The sequence below is a fragment of the Camelus dromedarius genome, chromosome 29, assembly GCF_036321535.1.
Source record: "Camelus dromedarius isolate mCamDro1 chromosome 29, mCamDro1.pat, whole genome shotgun sequence".
Lineage (NCBI taxonomy): Eukaryota > Metazoa > Chordata > Mammalia > Artiodactyla > Camelidae > Camelus > Camelus dromedarius.
Window position 1 is genome coordinate 26,903,342 of NC_087464.1, and position 17,580 is coordinate 26,920,921.

Sequence of the window (17,580 nt, forward strand, 5' to 3'; positions counted from 1 at the left end):
CGGCCTGGAACCCTGCTTGCTTCTTCTGTAAAGCACAGGGAACTACATTCAATGTCTTGTATTATCCTATAGTGAAGAAGAATATGAAAAGGAATATATGCATGTAAAAAAGAAAAAGAAGCTTAAAAATAAACTCTGGGAAAATTCAAGAAAAAAACAAAGATAAGCTTCAGGCCCCACAAAGCCGGGTCTGCCCCACCCCCAGCGGCCAGGAAAGGCCTTTCTGAGGTGACATTTGAGCAGAGACCTGAGTGAATAGGAAGGAGCCGTTAACATGAGCAAAACAAAATTCTTGGCCCGTGGGAGCCAGTGATTCTAAAAAGGCCCTCATCTATCCGCTTTGCTGAGTTGAAAGGCTGCATTTGAAATTCCATCTCAGGCCAGGTCTGCAAAACAGGCTGAGCCAGAAAGTCTCCCTGTCTCCCCAGAAGCCACCAACCCCCACCCCTCCACCAGGCTGCTGGCCTGAGCTGGGCCTGGGAAGCAGGGCAGAGAGGGCAGGGGCGCGGATCGGCAGGCCCTGGGGCTCTGGGGACGGAGACCAGCAGGAGGAAGGAAGCCAGACAGACAACAGCAAGTGCAACGAGTCGGTGGCACCTGGGACCTTGTGTGCTCCCGGGGGAACATAGACTGGGTCAGCAGCCTTGGGGAGCAGCGCAGTGGTGTCTTCCAAAGTCAAACACAGTCAACCTTCGAACAACACAGATTTGATTTGAGCGGCAGGTGGGGGGCCCACTTATCCGTGGATTTTTTTTCCATGGTAAATGTGACAGGACTACACGACCCGCGATCCAGTTTGTTGAATCTGCAGATGCAGAGGAATCGTGGATACGAAGGGCTGACTGCAAGTTACATGCTTGGCTATGCGGCGGGCTGGCGCCCCAAACCCTCACACTGTTCAGGAGCCAACTGTGTTTAGGGTAAGACTCAGCAGTGCCCTCCCTGGGACTCGCTCCAGAGAAGTGAAACCTGATGTTCACGCCAGAACTCGTGCACAGGAGCCTCATTCACTGTGGCCCAAAACAGCCCAGACGCCCCGCAGCAGGCGAGCGGACGGACAAGACCGTGGTACGTGCCTGCAGCAGAAACTCCTCCGTTTCATGGAGGCACAGGCCGCTGATACACCGGACGCCACGCGTGAATCTCCCAGACATGCAGATTTCTAGAGGGAAGAATTTACCTGTGGGATTCCACTGTATGATGTTCCAGCTGTAAGAACAGAAAGCAGGTGACTGTGAAAGGGACACGCGGGCACTTCCTGGGGAGAGTGAAATGGGTCTGGATTGTGACGTGTGCACCTGTCAAAACTCATTGGACTGTGTACTTAGAACGGATGGGCACGTCTTATTACATAGAAGTGACAGCTTCCTTAGGGTACAGCTTAATAAAATTGACATAAAAACCACATCACAGCACACTGTCCACTGGAAAAACACTCCCTGAGGTCCATCTTCCACCCCCTTCACTTTACACATCAGGAGTCGGAGGCCCAGACAGGGGAGTGACTTTCCCAAGGTCACACTGTGAGTCGGGACTGCTAACAAGGGGCAGCTGAACGGCTCGCTGGAGTTCACAGGGCGCTTCCCCGCCGCCTCTGGCTTGGTGCTCACTGCGGCTTTGTCAGGCAGCAGGGCCACTAGGCCCAGCTTACAGACGAGCACACTGAGGCCCGAGGTCACACAGCCAGCTTCACCACAACTGAGCCAGCCGGGGCAGCGACAGTGGAGCGGGAAGGCCAACCCAGGGCCTCAACGCCCAGCTCTTTCCTCTTCCCCACACATCCGCCTCCGCGCAGAGGGACATGAGCTGGAGACCCTTCGCTGAAGCCGAGCGCCCAGAGCCCAGCCCCGGGGCCGGGCCAGGAGGGGAAGCAGAGCCTGGAGCACTTGTAAGCCTCCCTGGTGGGGCTGCAGGCTGGGGGGCGCTTCTGCTCCGGGAGGGGAGCCACCCAGGCCGCACTCAGATCCGGTTTCCCCTGGACGCTCTCTCCCGGCCTGCCAGGAGAGGTGAAGATTGCAGAGAGCCAGCAACACGACGCCCTGGGGAGAGAGATTAGTGGGTTCCGGGGTGTTTGTCTCCCCAAGAAAGGCGGCTTGTTTGGGATCTGACTCCAAGCCGCAGATGATGCCATGCCAGGCCCACTGGAGCTGAAAGGAGGAGAGAGAAGGCCCACAGAACAGAACTGGGGCCTCCAGAACCCCAACAGGGCCGTGGAGGCCGCTCTGCGTCCCCCAGAAAGTGCACTCCAGTGCCTCCTGCAGGACAGGCTCCGTCCCAGGCGGACCCCTGGGTCTGCTGAGGACACATGTGGCCTTCACCCTGTGGGGCCGGTGTGGAGCCGAGGAGCCTCGTTTTTTTCCTCCGGGGCGGGAGGGCCTGGACCCGGGGCGGGGGCTGGTCCCGAGAGTGGGGAGGGGAAGAAGAGCCAGTTAGCACGGAAGCCGGCAGAACTTCTAAACACTGAAATGCGCGAGACGAAATATTACTGAGGCTGCTGCTCATGGAGGACAAGGAGGCATGTCCTGGTGACCCAAGGACCCTCAGTGAGGTTTCGGGAATGCAGGCTGGGACCCCCCAGTCAGGATGCATCTGCGTGGCTGCAGCGGGGGCTGCCTCCACCTCCCCATCTCCAGCAACACCTGCTCCAGCGGGCTTTTCTGACCCCGGGCCCAGCCTCTCTGCCCGGCCGCCCCGCCCCTGACTCGACCGTTGGATCACGCGCGCTCATCCCCGTGCTCAGGGCTGTCTATAGCCAGGCGTGTATTCACCCAGAGCACGCGGACCCCTACGTCCAGCGGCAGGGCTGGCTTGGGGCATCCCTTACTTGGTGTTTGGAGGCTCCTTGTTCAAAGGCAAATTAACTGATCCCCCAAACCTGTCGAGCAGCCTGTACCTCCACAGGCCACTCCAAGCCAGACGTCCTGGTGCAGAACTCAGACCCACTGCCCGGGTGCCAGGAGTCTGGGCTCCCAACCAAATTCTGCCACGGGCTCCTTGCAATCCTAGACAAGTCTCCGGGTTCCTTGGCCTCTTCCTTGTGGACTGAAGGAGGAGAGACATTCTCCAGGGTCCTTCGAGCTCCCACCGGAGAGTCCCGCTCCCTCCGTTGCCCAGGGAAGATCAAGCCGGGTCTGCCCTGCACACCGCGTCCCCAGTTAGCCTTCTTCCCGTAGAGCGCTCCCTTATACAACATGTGTGTCCCCAGTGGAGTGCTTCTGGGCTGATGTTTACATGGGAAGACAGAAAAGTATGTGTATGTCTCCAAAATTTAATACAACATTTTTAATGAAACAGGGAGCAGGGAAAGAATCAAGATACATTCCAAGTACAGTTAGTGGATGGTCTGAATCCAGTTGTGTTTTGAAAAATACGAAAGTCACGGTGAAGCACGTGGAGCCTCCTGGCCGTCGCTGGCACTAGGGCAGACTCCTGTGTGCAGAGGGCACACTGCTCGTCAATGTCCCTGTTGGTTGTGGGGTGACCAGAAGCAGAGCTTTAAGCATCTTACAACCTAACATGGCCATTTGTTGCACATGTAGGCATTTTACTGTATTTTAGTGAGAGCTGGCAAATTGGTTAAGGGATTGGGGGTGACAGCAATACAGTGTTTCCTCTTTAAAACTAAAGGAAATACAGAGGAAAGGACAAGAAAGGTGTTCCCAGAAGCATCTGCATATAGAACATCTCATCTGCAAGAACAGATCGCTGACATTAAGCAGGAGATGCTGCACAGCCCCCCCCCCCCAGCTCACACAGTGGTGGTGTTCCTGAGAAGTTCAGTGTGTGTTAAACCCTTGCAAATATACTTGGTGTTTATTACATAAAGTAGAGTTTGGTTTGGAGCTCAGATAATCACCTACATCAATGTCCTGAGAGACACGTGGAGGGCAAGGCAGTTCTTCATCGTGAGCTGGTCCCCAGCATTGCACAATGCCCAGCATGCCGGGCTCAACCCCCCCGCCCAGTGACAGCAGTGCTCCCCTCAGCACTGGGACCGCCAGTGCTGGGACCCCTTATGTTTTCAGTGGCCATTGGAGCATTCCCACCTTCATGGAGAAATTACCCTTAAATAGTATAAATTACTATTTTAGCATATTGATAAAGTGGGCAACCATCAACCACTAGTTCCAGAACACCTTCATCACCCCAAAACTGAAACCTTGTGCAGTTAGTTGTCGCTCCCCAGCCTCCCTCCCCAGCAGCCGCTCGCCTACCTTCCAGCCCTGAGTCTGCCTAGTCTGGGCATTTCATGTAAACAGTATCATACAGCGTGTGGGTCTTTCGCTTTAAGTAGTGTTTTCTAGGTTCGCTAAGGCCACCGCTGAGTCGGCACCTCGTTCCTTTCCATGGCTGAATAGTATTTCATTAGCTGGATCTACCACAGTTCATCGACTCGTCTGTTGAGTTGCTTCCTCTTTTCGCTATGATGAGCAGCACTGCTACGAACACTCACGTATACATGTTCCTCTCCCGGTTGTGCTGAGATGGAATCGACAGGCCGCACCGCGCGAGCGAGGGTGTGCAGCGCGATGACGTGACTCACGCGCATCATGAAAGGCTGGACGCGATGCGTCCAGGGGCCATCCGTCATCTCACCTGGGCACAAAATTAAAGAAAGAGGAAAAGGTCTTCCGGTGATGAGAACCCTTAGGGCTGACTCTCCCGACAGCTCCCCTGGACAGCAGGCAGCCGTGCTCGCTCCGTTGCCGTGCTGTGCGCGGCATCTCTGGCGCTCGTGGCGGGCGTGTGCCTGTGGCCGCCCCCGCCCGCATCGCGTGTGTTTGGTTCGCTCTCTTGTGTGTCCACCTGGAAGCCGCTGGGTCGTCCGGGCACCTGATGCCTGACTTTTTAAGGGAGTCGCTGTCTTATTTAAGACCCCAACAGCGAAGAGCAGGGGTCCCAGCTTCCCCACATGTGTGTCAGCGCTTGTCCCTGTCTTTTTGAGAGCAGTGGTCCGAGTGGGAGTGAGGTGGCACCGCGTGAGGGCTCTGAGTTGCATCTTCCTGGTGACCGAAGGCGTGGCGCATCTTGCCACCGCTCATTGGCCGTTTACACATCTTCTCTGGAGACGTGTCTGTTCAAGTCTTCTGCTTGCTTTTAAGCTGGGTCATTTGCCTTTTGGGTGGTGTGTGGTAAGGGTTCTTTGTATATTCTGGATACGAGTTCCTTCTCAGACGTGTAATTTGCAATTTTCTCCCATTCTGTGGGCTGTCTTTCCACTGTCTTGATGATGTCCACTGAAGCGCAAAAGGTTTTTGCTATGACGGAATCCAGTTCCCCTCTCGTCCTTTGATCGCTGTGTGCCGTGGGCTTGGAACTGTGGTCCCAGCAGCTCCCCCTACGGCCGAGGCCGGGAAGTGGAGGCTGCGGTCATTTGAAGGGAGGCAGCGTCCTTCTGGCCTCAGAGGCTCTTGCTAGGATTCCAGGCACAGGGTTTAACTTCTCTGGGTTAAAAACGTTTTCCTGCCCAAGTCGAATGGCACCAGGCCCCCAGGCATCCGTCCCTGACAGCAAACTGGTCTTGGGACCCGCCTCTAAGAGCAGACCATGCTGGGCGGGGGAGAGAACGTGGGGGCCCTGAGCCCTGGCTGGGCACCACGTGGGTAGAGGGACAAGGAGAGGTCAGCGGGACATGAGGAAGGCCGGGGTCGCCTCTTGGCTGAGGAAAGTCGCCACCAGCCGTCTCCTCCATGGGCATCAGCTAGAGCCTCCCCGTCCCCTACCTTGGGCCACACTTTGGGTTTCGCAGTAAAGGGCCTGCTGAAACGTGAATGTGTCTGCAGGATGGGGACACGTCCTAGATGGCTGATGGCAGACAAAGAGGAACCCCGATGCTCATCTCCTGCAGGGCCTCCAGCTGTGCATGGAGAAAGGGAGGCCCAGAGAGGGCAAGGGACTTACAGCGAATGCACAGCAGGGCAGGGACCACACGCCCTTCCTCTCCCCCCACCCCCGCTGTCCCTGGGCAAGCCCGACGGCAGCAAGCAGTGTCCTCGCGGCACAGGCAGTCTGCGCGGGCGGGAAGGGGCAGGTCCGTGTCCCAGAGGGTGAGCGCCCAAGGGCCCCAGCCCTCGGAGGGCAGGGCCTCACCTCTCTGGGACTACCCTGCAGATCACGTCTCTCAGTAACAGTGACAGCTGCCACCCACAGAGCGTCCGCGAGGCCAGGCGCCACACTAAGAAACATCCCTGCCTCGTCACGTTCATTCCCCAACAGCCCCGTGAGAAGGGCATCTGTTTTTTTTTTTAATGAGGCCACTGAGGCACCAGGAGGCTAAGCGACTCACCCAGGATCACATAACTCGAAGGAGCTGAGCAGGCTTTCCAGTCCAGGTCCTCCAGCTCCGAATCAGCGCTCACAAGGCCCGTGCTGACTGATTTCCCGAGACCCGGCCAGCCCTCGGCCCTCAGGAGGAAGATGTGCAGCGCGTCCTGCCCTGGTGTCGCCCACGTAGCTTCGCCCAGGGGCAGGCGGAGCCCTGGTCTGTTCCCAGGGAGGCCGGGCGCCCCGCTGCTGACCGCACTCTCTTCCACAGGACCGCTCAATGCCAAGGGGCTGCCTGTGAACAGACTCTGGGGGTTCCCCAAACAGGAGCCCCAGCCTCTCACTAACAGCCCTGTCTTCTTGGAAGTCTTCTAGGTTTGGGGCAACTCAGAGAGAGAAGTGTGTATGTATTGCTGGGGCCTAGAAAACCTCGCATTGTCCCACTCTCCTGTCACAAATCAGACAGAGGAACTCTGGGCGTGGTGTCAGGCACCAGAGGTCAGCAGCCTAGCTCCAGATCTTCGTGGCCCTGCAGACGTGAGTAAGCTGAGTCTCAGTTCCTCATCTGCCAGCTGGAGACCAGAGTGCCCACCTCGCTGCTAGGGGACGTCTGGGGTCTGGTACGTGGCCAGTCCCCAGAACCTGAGCTCCTGAGCCTCAGTTTCCTCCCCTGCTGCTGCTTACTGGCCACCTGGCCTTCACTTACATTACCTCACTCAACGACCACAGTAATACTTTGGTAGAATAAAGAAATCCAGGCTCAGAGGAGTCAAGCAAGTTGCCCGAAGTCACACAGCTAGCAAGACATGGAGCCAGGATTCCAACCCAGGCAGCATGGCTCCAGGTTCCAGGCTCGCAGCCACTGTGTCACAGTGCCTTCCAGTGGCAGGACGCCTTATAGGCTATGAAACGTGCAGAGTCTGTGCATGGCTGGGGAGATGTGGAGCAGGAAGAAATTAGGAAAAAAACAGCAATTACAAAAATGTGGGAAGACTCCTGGGGTTTGCCTCCATCTCAGCAGACTTCCTGGAGGAGGTGGGGGCTGAGCCCGATCTCACCATGTCGCAGGGTGCAGAGTGACTGGTGGAAAGGGGCCTGGCTGCCCATCTGGGACGGAGAGGGAGCAAGGTGTGACGGGACTGCCGTGACAGTGAGCACCAGGCGCTCTGCTAGGTGCTTTCTGTGGGTTCTCTCCCCTAACCCCCCGAGAGCCCTGTGGGGAAGGTACCGTGAACGTGGCCCCTTGCCACTTGGAGAAGCTGACTTTCCGGGAGACTGAGTGGCTTTGCCAAGGTCTCACAGCAACTGAGGGGAGGAAGCAAGATTCCAGCCCAGGCTCAGAGCGCTGAGCCCCATGCCCAAGTCAGGGTGACACTTCCCCAGGAAGAAAGCCCCTGCCCGGGGTCCTCGCTTCCCTGCCATCTGCACGTGGCCCTTCTCTCTGGTGACACTTCGGTCAGCTGAGCCGAGCAGAAGGAAGAAGGACCTCCTTTCCCCTATGTCCCAGCCCCCAGAAGCCGTCAAGTGGAGGATGCCTGGAGAACGAACTGGCCTTGCTTGGGGACGGACGCTTAGCTGTGTCTCTGTCGCCCCCTGCTGCCCCAACCGGGAACTTCACAGGACCGCAGCCCTCGGGGAGCAGCCCAGTGCGGGCTGGACAGCTGGCCAGAGCACTGCTTCCTGAGACGTCATCCTTGGAGAAGGACTAAGCTGTCGTTTTAGGGTTTTTTTTTCCCAACCTCCAGTCTTTCATGGACCAATACTTTGTGAAAATGCAATAAAAATGAATTAGTTTAAAAATGAAATGCCGCTTGAATGACATGGCAACGTCAAATTGCTGTAAAAGCTTCTACATGCTTCCCCTACGTCCTCAGTAAGTGCTCCCTGTGCCTGCCTCCAGGTGCCAACTGTCCAGGAGCCAGCACAGTCCGGGGACCACACCAAGAGTGGCACTGGTCCAAACGGCCATGGGCAAAGGTTGGCCTGCGGTCACGTGGCTAGTGATGAGGAATCCATCCCCCGGGGCACGGCCTCAGCCGAGGGCAAGGACTCTGCGCCATCCTGAGACTCGGGTCCAGCTGCTGGCCCGGGGGCATCTCTGGACTTGCAGCTGGAACAGAAGGAGAGCTGAGGCCTGAGAGAGCCCCAGGGGCAGGGCCCCGAAGACAGTGCCCAGAAGCCGGGTCCTGGGTTCTGCCGTCCCCGGCTGTGGGACAGAGGGGCAGAAAGCTGAGGCCGTCAGGGCCCAGGAGGCCTTTGGAAGGCGGACCCTCCCCCCGGCAAGCTGGAGGTGGGGTGGGCGCCTTAGCCTGACATGGGGCACAGGGGTGACAGGGCTTAGGTCCAGAGTCGGATGGCCAGGCCACCTTGCCACTCCGAGGTTCCTCTCCCACAGATGCTCTCTGGGATCCCTCCTAAGTCTGACGCCCTGCGCCTGTCCCTGGAGGTGGGCCGCCGGCCCTCAGGGTGGGCAGCAAGGCTCCTGCACTGCCCGGAGGAGACGGCAGACCCAGCGGACTGGAAACGGCAGCAGCTGTGCATCGCAGGCTGTCCCCGAGGGCGAGGCGGGTCCGGGCTGGGTGCGACGGGGTGCCGCGGAAGGCAGAGGTGCCACGAGCCGCTGCGCGAAGGCACTTGCCGGAACCAGGAGCCTTGAGGGAAGTCAGGGCAGCCCTGTCCACGGTGCCTGGCCGCCATGCACAGGCCGCGCGCTCCACCCGCCCAACCTCAGAGGAAAGAAACCCAACAGCTTCAAAGAGAGCAAACAGCGGCCGAGCAAGGAGCAGGCTTCCCACCCCTTCCCGGCCAAGGTGAACAGGCTGCAAGTCTGTTGACAGAAAAGAGTCATCAATTTTTCATCACCCAGCGAAGGCAACAGAACGTCTCGGGATGTCAACAGTTTCCAAGCAACAAAGACAAACCAAATATGCAGTCCCCTCATCCGAAAAGACGTTTCCTCTACAAGCGGCAGCTTGGATGGGCGCGGGGGCGGGGGGGCGGAGGCCAGTCACGCCCCTTGGCGGCCGCACCGGCTGACCCAGACCTCCGTGGTCTGCGGCTGTCTGCAGCGACCCCGTTAGCAGATCTGGTCAGACGATGACTCAAGGCCAAGCCGGTCCTTGGGGAGGATTCGGGCACCAGAATTAAGGCCGGAGGGATCAGCTGGCGTGTCTTATTCACCTATTTATTCAATAAACATTTTTGAGGGCTCTTAAGGCCTGTGTTCAGGCCTGGGGCTGAGTCTGGCTGGGGAGAGGAGCCAGGATGAACCACTTTCCCTCGCCTTGTGGATGAGAAAACGGAGAGCCAGAGAGAGGACGCAGCTGTCCCAAGATCACAGGGCCACCTAGGGGCCAGGGTGTACTTGAACCCCTAGCCCGGTACTTGGTGGCCATGCCAAGGTCCCTAGGTGGCCCAGGACTCTGTGCCTGGAAGGAGGCTGGCACGGACGGAGTCTCGTCCAGAGTGAACGCAGCAAGCTTTCTAGAGACCTTTAGCAAAAGTGTTCAGATACCAAATCTAAAAACCGAAGCGGAGATGGTTCGGCTCCCACGGGCGGCACGGGGCTGCTATTTCTACCTCTGAGGTGGTTGTCACCGAAGCAGCCGGATGGCCCTTCCAGAGCACGTCCTCGGGCCTGAGGCTCCCAGGACGTCTCCTCGTGCTTGCGTTAACGTTTCCCAGTGAATGTCAATGGAGACTCAAGAATAAGTCAACACAGGTCCTCACAGTAAACGGCAGGGCTTGTTAGCAGAGTAAACCGTGTGCTTAGCCCGTCTTAAGAGAATCTTCACTGAGTAAGCAGAAGGAAGGCTTTGCTTGAGAGTAAACAGAGCTGGGAGCTGAGGTGCGCCTGAGGGCTGGAAGGTGACTCCTTCCTGGGCTGGGAGCTGTCCCCGGGGTCCTGGGAGGGAGCTGGCCTTGGCTGTGGTGCAAGGGCCAGAGCGCCCTGGGAAGACCTTCCTGCCAGGAGGCATGGGGATGGGAGGCCAGAGGGGTCAAGGGACTCAGTGACGGTCACACATCAGCTGAAGCAGAGGCAGACCTCTCTTGCCCAACGGGCTCTGCCCTCCCAAGGAGCTGATTCTTTTGTGGAGAAGGCAAAACTCCAGCCTCTGAGAGACTCTCCAAGAGGAGAATCTGGGGGTCCGTCTCATTTGCTGTGAGGCATCCGGGTGTCAACCTTCCCGGGGCGACTTTTACACTTAAACACAAAGCAAGGAACTGCGGCCCTTATGAAGACAGTGGTGGGAAGATATTTGGGGCCCAAACAGGTGACCAGCTTTCTGTTCCCCAGCATTAACACTGATACAGTCTTACCCTTCGTGGCAGTGGCTGCGGAAACAAACCTCAATGGCTTCTGGGCCTTTGCCCACACCTCACAACTTCCTTGACGGCCTTATTTACAGGGGCTTCTCATTTTCCCAAGTTAAAAAAAAAAATTTAGGTCTAAAATCTTTGAGCCATAAACTTTTTAGTCTCAAAAACCCAAGTGCAAATGCTGACTTTAAATCATCTCAAATAACTTTTCACCAGAAAAAAAGAACCCAACCTGAAACACTCCACTTCTTGTTTAATTTATGGATTCCTTTCCTCTTTCTTGACAGGATCTAAGAACACAGATCAAAGCACAAGTGGCAGTGAAGTCATCACAAGAACCACAAAAAGAAGTTGTTTTAGCTAGTGCCGAGGAGAGGCTGGGGGAGCCAGCCGCCGCCCAGCGAGGGCAGCTCAGCAGACGCGAGGCGGCCAGCTCGGGCCGGCGGCAGCGGGGCTGGGCGGCGGGCGCGCTAGGTCACAGGGCCCTGGTTACTATGAAGGGGACGTGGCTCCCCTTCCCAGAGGTGACAGACTGTCTCCTGGCCCTAAATGTTTCACCCAAGACCTTATTTAGGAGACAGTAACAACATGGCCCTTCCACGAGCTTCACAGCCGACGCACAGTGGTCTTCCCGTGGCCGGGCCGTCCAGCCACCGTGCAGGTGAGCCCAGGGCACGCCGGGCCACACGGCAGCTCAGGAACGTCCTGCCTTGTTTTCAGATGAGAAATGAGCCTACGCGTATTTAGAGGGAAAGTCAGACGTGCTGAGCAAATTGCACAGGAGGCAAGACCATATTCAAGGGCACTTGGTTTCCTCTTGACTGGGTCACTGGTGGGCACACAAACATGCCTTCCCTTTCAAATGTGTGGACTGACGCGCTCGCCCCTGGGCCACCAGCCCCGCCACCGCTGCCTGCTTCACACCCCAGCCCACCCAGGCTCCCCCATCACAAGGCGAACTTATCCGAGTAGCTATCCCTAGGACCGACCACTCGGGGGCAGCACTGAGCCTGCAGCGGGGAAAAAAAGGTCCAAAATTTTCTTTGTAGGCAAAACCGTCCAGTATAAGTGCAATTCTAACAATCTACTAACTCCGTGAATCCTGAAAACCCAAAATATGGCTGTTCCCATAAATATTTAAAGGGTGTAAAAATAAAACAGCCACTCCAGCGGTAGGAATGATTTCTCAGATTCCCTTAATTTTTTAAGTGTCAATCCATCATGCGAGATAGCAAAGAAATGCTAAGTTTTTTTTTCAACAGGAACTGTGCTAAGTGCTTAACATGCACCATCTCATTTAATCCTACAAGAACTCTCTGAGGTAGGTACCATCATTAGCCCCACCATGCACATGAAGAAACTGAGACACAGAGAGGTTAGACAACTCACCTAAGGTCACACAGCCCTATTTATTGGCAGAGTGGCATTTGAGTCAACCCAGGTGGCCTGACATCAGGGTGCTTAACCCTGTATACCAAAATACCTATGCGATCTCATGGCTGGACGAGCTGTCTAGTCCACATTTGTTCCCTCAACAGACATTGTTTTCCTTATCCCAGCCTCAGCCTAATGTCCAGAAAAGTTTCTCCTTATTTTCCTTATTTTGAGCTAAAACTCCGAATTGGTCAGGGTTTTTCCCTCCAGAGCTGCTTCGAATAAAGTGAGTTTCTCTTCCATACTAAAACCCCTACAATTTTTGAAAAATTAATAACAACATTCATTGTTGCTCCCCAACCCTCAAACAGCCCTACAGCAGGAACGAGGTCATTAGTCCCTGTTTACAAAAATGTCCCTTTCCACTCCTGCTGGCTAGCGAAAGTGCTGAACAACTCTCGACGCGGAGGTTTCACAGCAGACGAGTTGCCTTCATCCACCAGCCGATGCCCAAGACCACACTGCTGTTACTAAACCAGACTTAAGAGCTACTAAAGGTAGTGCATGGTTGTGGTTTTTAGAAATGCAAGCAATATGGAAGAGGATAGACTGGAACAGGAAAGCCTCTCTCCCACCCTGTCCAGTCTCCTCTCAGAGGGAACCCGTGTAGCTGCTTTTGAATTCCAGGAATTCCCTTTGCACATACAAACGTGCGTGTGAGTCTTTTAGGGTCACGTTATGTACACCGATTTGCTTTCACCTGCGGTCCCCCAGATGCCTTTCACTAGAGCACTCCTGTTAATGGCTACATGAAAACCTCCCTTCATGTACCTTTCCCCGTCTCCTATAATGCTTCGGTGAAACCGTACATGTATTTTTGGACGGCTTCCTAGAAGTGAAATTCCTGGGTGGGAGGTACGAGCACTCTTAAGTCTGAGAGACAGAACCCAATCACACTCTTTAAAGAGCTGTCGTGATCTTCGCTCAAAGTCACAGTCCATGTGCAAGTATTGGCATGATTTGTAATTCAACTGCTGAATCGTCCTTCGCTATCCGAAGGCAGCCGCTAACCCAGCCGTTCTTTCAAGCCGCGCGCCAGCGTGCCAGGCGCTGTGGGGGTCTGTGGGGGTCTGTGGGGGTCCGGGCTGCCCCGGCCGGCGCTCCGCAGCGGAGCCGGTCAGAAGGCTCTGGGCCCGGGGGCGGCTTGCTCGTCGGCTTCCCTCGGTGTCTCGTTTCGTCTCGCGGCTTCCCAGGTGCCTCGGCCCATGACAGGCAGTCGCAAGCAGGGCGTGCTTTCCTGCCTCTTTCTCCGGGCCGAGAGCGCTCTCCGGAGCCGCAGGCGCTGGGCACAGCCCAGACCCACCCCCGAAGTGGAGCCCAGGGGGCCGACTCCGGCCAACTAGCCACGCCCGGACGCCCGGACCCGCCGCGGCTCCCGCCTCCCCGCCACACACAGGCTTGAGGCGGGAATGGGCCTACAGATAGGCCCCATCTCACTCCTGTCGGCCAATTAAAGTGCAGGGGTCTCCAGACCGAGAGGCTTCACGACAGACTAGTTGCCCTGATCCAGGAACCAGCTGCCCAGACCGCGATGCCGCCACCAAAGGGACAGGCGGGACGGATGCTACTGGGCATGCGCGAAAGCCCGAGGCGGCTCGCGCACCCCTGGCGGTCGCTGGGCCTCAGTGCAGGTGCGGCGCTCGGCTCCCCTCCCCGGCCACGCTCGGCTTCTGGCCCCGCCCCTTCCTCCGCGCGGTGTTGATTGACGGGAGGCGGGGCTCGAGCGCAGGTGCGTGAAGCTGTCATCAGCGCCACTACGGAGTGTGGGTCCTCCCGAAGGCACAGAGAGGCGAGCCGGCCTGGCCTCGGTCTCCGAGCTCTCCTGCGCCTTCTCTCCCACTCTAGGCCACGTGAACGCGACGAGATAGGTAACGGGTCACCGTGTCCAGGAGGAAGTTTGCGGGCTGCGGGCGCCACGCAGGCTTCAGCCGTCCCACCTGCTGAGAATTCCACGTTTATCAACAAGGCGTCACCTGCGGTGGGGGGATGCCGGGACGCCCTCGCCTTGCGCCAGCGGACCCGGGGCCTGCGGGTTCCCGGATTAAGAATGTGTAAAGCCAGACCCGGTACCAGCGTCTGCGCCTTCCGTCCTCATCTGGGCCTGTGGGCCCCCACCTCAGCTCCTGAACACCCACACCTGAACCTGGCCACCTGGAAGGTGCGTGCTAAGTGTGAACTGAGTGCAGAAGGCTGGTGGGAGGGGGCAGGCCTGCCGCGGTGGGAAGAGCACTCGCTGGTCCTGAGGCTCGGTTTCCCGTTCTGGCTCAGCTAATCACTGGTGCGGAGCAAGTTCCTCCTCCTGTCTGGGCCTTGATTTCCTCCCGTGTGAAAGGAGAGGGTTGGACTCTGATAAGTACACAGTAAATGCAAGCAACGAGCCAGGCACTGTGATGAGTACTGGGGATACAGGTGAGCAACACAGGCCTGATCCCCGAATTCACTGTGTGGAGGGAGAAAGATACTGAACACACTACCAAAAATGCAGTTACGCACGCACTTCTAAGTAGTGCACCGGAAACTCAGAGCAGAGACTTCATACGGCCTGGGGTGGGCTTCTGAGGCCAGGAGGAGTAGGGTTAGCTGGGTGGGTAGTCAGTAGCCCAGGCAGAGGGGCGATACTGGAAGGTGAAAGGCACACATATCTTACTTTAATTGATCATAATAACCCTTAAAATACACACGTAAGAGGAGCGGAAGTTTCAGTGAGTTAAACTGAGTAGATCTTGCAGGGTCTTTGGAAGCCCATAACCATTTGAGCAATTCTGTGAAAATAACGTGACGCCCCTTGAGCCAGTGCACTGACATTAGTGTTCCAGAAGATTGTTGGACCTGACCTGAACAGGCCAGGTTCCACGATGCATGCTGTGTGCTATTTGTGCTCTGACTTTGAGACGCGTCCTGGCTGTTTCAGAACTAAAAACATCCATCTTCTGTTGAAAGCAGCCCATGTCAAAAAAAAAAAAAAAGCAGCCAGTGTCCATCTCAAGCTGAAGGGTCCAGGCTTGACTGCAAAGACAGAGATGAGAGGAGCGGCTTGCAAAGTGCAGAGAAAAATCAAGAGCTGGTCACCATACCTTACAAAAGCATGCGTGTGGAGGGGACACCGGGTCTGGTAGAAGAAACGCCGAGATTGACACAACTGAGGTGGCAGCCCCGCGCTGGCTGTACGGACTTGACAAGGCTCTCCAACCATCTGAGCAGCGTCTTGATAAACAGGACTAGTTAAGTTCTCCCGAAGTATTAAGTTCGGAACTGGAGAATGTGTGGAAGTTACTTCTGAACTGTGAAGTGCTATCCTACCAGCTCAGTGACCACCTGGCTCATGTTGTTCCCTCAGCGTTTTACTGTATATACGCCTTCAAAGGCGAGAAAGGATTTGACACATTTTGAATTTGTAGCAATACACCAAATCGTTTTGTTGCATAAACGTTTTTAATTCTTTCAGTTAGGTTTTCTCTTTTCTAAAGGTGGTTTTAAACTTAACTTTTCACATGTGGATCTCTCTCATCACTTTTAGTTGAGAAGGAGCAAAAAACGAGAGTAAAGCAAAAATTAGAGTAAAACAGTTGGCAGGAGTTTCAGATTTTTTTATGTATCCCATCGTGCTGAACACATTCCGTGGTGTTTTGTTGTTGTTGTTGTTTTGAAGTTGTTTTCTTAGCTGATTTGTTAGTGAGCACATCTCTTCCTAAAATTCTCCAGAACATGAGGATTCGAGCCTGTACACCCAACCCTGGCTTCCTGCTAACGCTGGCTTGTTAGAGGAGGTAAGCGAGCTGGCCGTGGACCTAGGTAAGCTTTCAGTGGCTACAGGAGACAAGTGAATAGAATTTTAAGAGCAATGGAATTGTTTAAACAAAGTAACTATGCTTGGTGAACAGTCAAAAGCGTGAAGTCAGTTATGAGAAACCAAAGCTGTTGCGTGATTGGGAAGGATCGGCAGAGAAGGGGTTTGAGGAGACAGGGCTAGACCTGGACGCTGGGACCCCGGGAAACCTTGTGCAGAAGGGAAGTACCATCCGTGTGGCAGCAAGCATTGATGGGTGTGTTCACTTACTCGGTTCAGTCTCCAGTGCGAAGTCAATGTCATCCCCATTTTGCAAAGAGGAAATCAGGTTTCAGAGAACTGAAAGGTGGGTGGAACTGGGCAGGCTTTTTTTTGTTCACTGATAAAATGAATACGCCTGGCATTCCTGGACATGGATGTGGGCCTCCTAATTTGATTAGCAGATCATTCTTTGGAAAGGCTTCTATTTTTAGCTATTACGGTTTTACCGCGTCAAGATTGCTTTTAAAGCTGGGCCAGCCATTAGGCCATGCTGACACCCGAGCTGCTACACTGAACGTCTGCACTGGACTGTGCGGTTTGGGTAGCTGACCTGGTATTTGTTAACACCCCAGCTTACCACTTAGTTTTCAGCTGTTCGGGACACTGTGCTTTCCTTCATTTTGTCAGTATTCTCTATCCCACTCAAAACATTTCTCATTATGTGAAATAGGTACTCCCTCTGACACCGAAGTGCTAAAAGCAAGGGACCCTTTATCTCAACGCTGGGAGGCTGTACTCAGTGCATTACAGATGAGAAAAATCACTGCACGGGGGAGAAAGGAGCACGGGGTGGAGAGCTGTTGACAGGCTTTGGCGTCAGAGCCTCATTTGTCTTTCCATGTACTTAGTAGGAACGCACCTGACACAGGGCCTTACCCCATTACCGTGGGACCGTGGTGCAGAGTGGCATGACACTTGTGTAGCAGTGCTGGCCTTGGGTTAGGTTAGTTGATGGATGAGGAATGAGGAAAAGCACTGGTCTGCAGATCGGACACGTTTTGTGACACATCCCTCAGCACTCCATGACCCTTCTCTATTGTCACAACTCCGAAATCTGAAGTGACATATGTACGTTTCCTTATTATACACCTCCTGCCTCAAAATCCTGAATTATTTACCATCCCTTTATCAGACATGTCTGAATCCACCTTATTTTTGAGCTTTGATAATTTAGGACCACTAATTTTCTGGTTGACAGACCTTTAAGCATTCCCAGAGAAGCATCTTTGTGTCTGTTAACACCCAAAGTGGAACTGCTGGGTTATATGGATTTGACTTTACAGGACACCCCAGCCGTTTGCCCAAGTGGTTCCTGTACACTGGAGTGAGGACATTTGGGGGCTACAAAGTCCAGCTTTTCCATCGAAGCCTCAATCTCATGTCCTCAATGCAAAAGAGCAAGATGTTCCGAGTGTCTGTCACCTACCAGGTGCTGTGAATACAGAATCGTGAAAATCCAGCCCTAGGACGATCCTGGCATTTTGAAAAGTGAACTCACTTCCACTTCACACCACTGGTCACCCCTTCCCCAAAAGCTACCTCATTTTTCAAATACAGGTTTGAAATCTGGTTTCATTCATTCTGTGATAACTAACCTGAATTTCCCCCCGTCAGTCAGTATTGTAGAACTAAACCAGGGATGCAATAGTTAATACTCCCAGCACAGTTCCAAGAATTTTATAGCCAGGCTCATACTTGGAAATTTCAAGTGGCTTTCTAAATCTGAGGTCTGG

At 55.0% G+C, this 17,580-nt stretch overlaps 2 long non-coding RNA genes across 2 annotated transcripts in view; both read left to right on the plus strand.

Moving 5' to 3' along the window:
* The window catches only part of LOC105087303 (uncharacterized), a 30,170-nt gene extending 18,482 nt beyond the window's left edge, over positions 1 to 11,688 (plus strand). Inside the window, exon 3 of the long non-coding RNA XR_837004.3 lies at positions 10,872 to 11,688. This is a non-coding gene — a long non-coding RNA (uncharacterized LOC105087303). The remainder of the gene's footprint in view (positions 1 to 10,871) is intronic.
* A 2,054-nt stretch (positions 11,689 to 13,742) lies between these two features.
* LOC135319585 (uncharacterized) lies at positions 13,743 to 15,828 on the plus strand. Its single transcript, XR_010378362.1, has 2 exons — positions 13,743 to 14,176; positions 14,962 to 15,828. It is a non-coding gene; the product is annotated as an uncharacterized LOC135319585 (long non-coding RNA).
* The last annotated feature ends 1,752 nt before the right edge of the window (positions 15,829 to 17,580 follow it).